Raw genomic sequence first — 2,041 nt, forward strand, 5'->3', positions numbered from 1 at the left:
GAGGTTCCTCTATGTTTCTATATGACGTGAAATGGGTCAACGTTTGTGCTTCGTGTAAAAGCTGCTTTATAAGACTGTAAAAATAAATTTTTTTATCTTAAGGCGAACGGGGGGGGTGTCTTCTTCTCTCGGGGTGGGTTCCTGGTGGGAGTGATTTCTGCTGAACCTGCTCTGGTTTGAGTTTTATGGGGTTTGTTAAATAATGATTTTAACTGATTGGTCACTAAAAACAAAACCTGAGCAAAAGTGGTTGGTAAAGCAAGAAATTCAGAACTCTTAAAGCTCCAGGGAGACCTGAGAGCCCCTTGCAGGGCCTAAAGGGGCTCCAGGAGAGCTGGAGAGGGACTGGGGACAAGGGATGGAGGGACAGGACACAGGGAATGGCTTCCCACTGCCAGAGGGCAGGGAGAGATGGGATATTGGGAAGGAATTGCTGGCTGGGAGGGTGGGCATGCCCTGGCACAGGTTGGGCAGAGAAGCTGTGGCTGCCCCTGGATCCCTGGAAGTGTCCAAGGCCAGGCTGGACAGGGCTTGGAGCACCCTGGGTTAGTGGAAGATGTCCCTGCCCATGGCAGGGGGTGGGATGGGATCAAGATCACCTTTAAGGTCCCTTCCAAAACAAACCATTCCAGGATTGTCCCAGCCCCTCAGGAGAGAAGATTGATTTCCATTCCCTAGCAGTTTGTTAAAATGTAGGGATTGAAAATAGAAGTGGATTTAACTCTGTTGCTTGGTGATGGATTTGGGTGTTTGCTGCTCACTTCGTGCTGGAAGGAGCCACATCTCCCATCTGCCTGGAGAGTGACTGATCATCCCATGGCTGCCTCGTGCTTCTGGAATGTTAAACAGCTGCTTGTCTCCTTAATCTCTTCCCCAGGCTCTCCCAGGCTGGCAGAGCCTCCCCACCCAAGGGCTCTGACCCCGGGGACAAGTCCCAGCAGAAGCTCTTGGCCGGTCGGTGCTGGCTCTGGTGTCCAGCCCCCAGGACATCCTGCTCCCAGCCTGGGCTGCAGCTCCAGTCCTGTTTTCCTGCAAAAAAATGGATTTTCTGCTGGGAAGTTTCCACTGGGTTGTAACTGGGTTGTAACTGGGTTGTAACTGGATTGTCACTCGTTGCACAGTGTTTTAAAGGACGTGTGGATGTGGCACTTGGGGACACGGTCCAGGGGTGGCCTTGGCAGTGCTGGGGGATGGTTGGATTTGATGCTTTTTAAGGGCTGTTCCCACTTCAGTGATTCCATGATTCCCTGGGGGGCACCAGGGGCTGGCACAGCCTGTCCAAGCACTGGTTTGGGAATCAGGAGGTTTCCCAGTGCTGGGAGGAAGGTCCTGCCTGGGGCAGGAGGTGGAAGGACTGGGGATAATCCCTCTGCCCCGTGATCATATCAAACAATCCAGAGTCATTTTAGAGCTTTCCCTGGCTCTCTGCCATCACAGCAGCAGAATTCCAGCCTTTCCAGCTGTGGGGCAGCCCAGAAAGCCAGGCAGGTAAGGGGGCACCTGGAGTCAATCCCCATGCCGGGCTCTGCTTTGGGGGGAAAGGAGCCTGGAGATGGTTTAAAACACACACTCAGTGCCAGAAGTGTGGGGTGGGCAGAGAGGGAGTGTTTTCTCCCTGCTCCTCCCGTAATCCTGTGGGTTGGGGACTGTGGGAGGATCAGTCAGTGACAATCCCCCTGGGAATGGACGTGCCAGGCTGTGGCACAGCACAGCAAATCCTAATGTGCCAGTTTGCCAACGCTGCAGGGGCTGGGGGTGATCCAGAGGCACCTGGTTAGCCATGAGGCAGCTCCAAGGAGGAACTGGGATGGGATTGTCCTCCTTGTGGTGCCTGGGACAGCCTGGCTGGCCTCATCCCAGCAAAAGGGCTGTTTATAAACCCAGGGGAAGCATCAGCTTCTCCAGCACCATCCATTCCCGCATGCCTGGCCAATCCCTGCATCCCTGACCTATCCCAGAATCCCCAACCTATCCCTGCATCCCTGGCCCATCCCTGCATCCCTGGTCCATCCCTGCATCCCTGGCCCATCCCTGCATCCCT

The sequence above is a fragment of the Empidonax traillii genome, unplaced genomic scaffold (genome assembly GCF_003031625.1).
Source record: "Empidonax traillii isolate 1590-97213 ecotype Southwest subspecies unplaced genomic scaffold, ASM303162v1 scaffold1507:size98983, whole genome shotgun sequence".
NCBI classification, from domain to species: domain Eukaryota; kingdom Metazoa; phylum Chordata; class Aves; order Passeriformes; family Tyrannidae; genus Empidonax; species Empidonax traillii.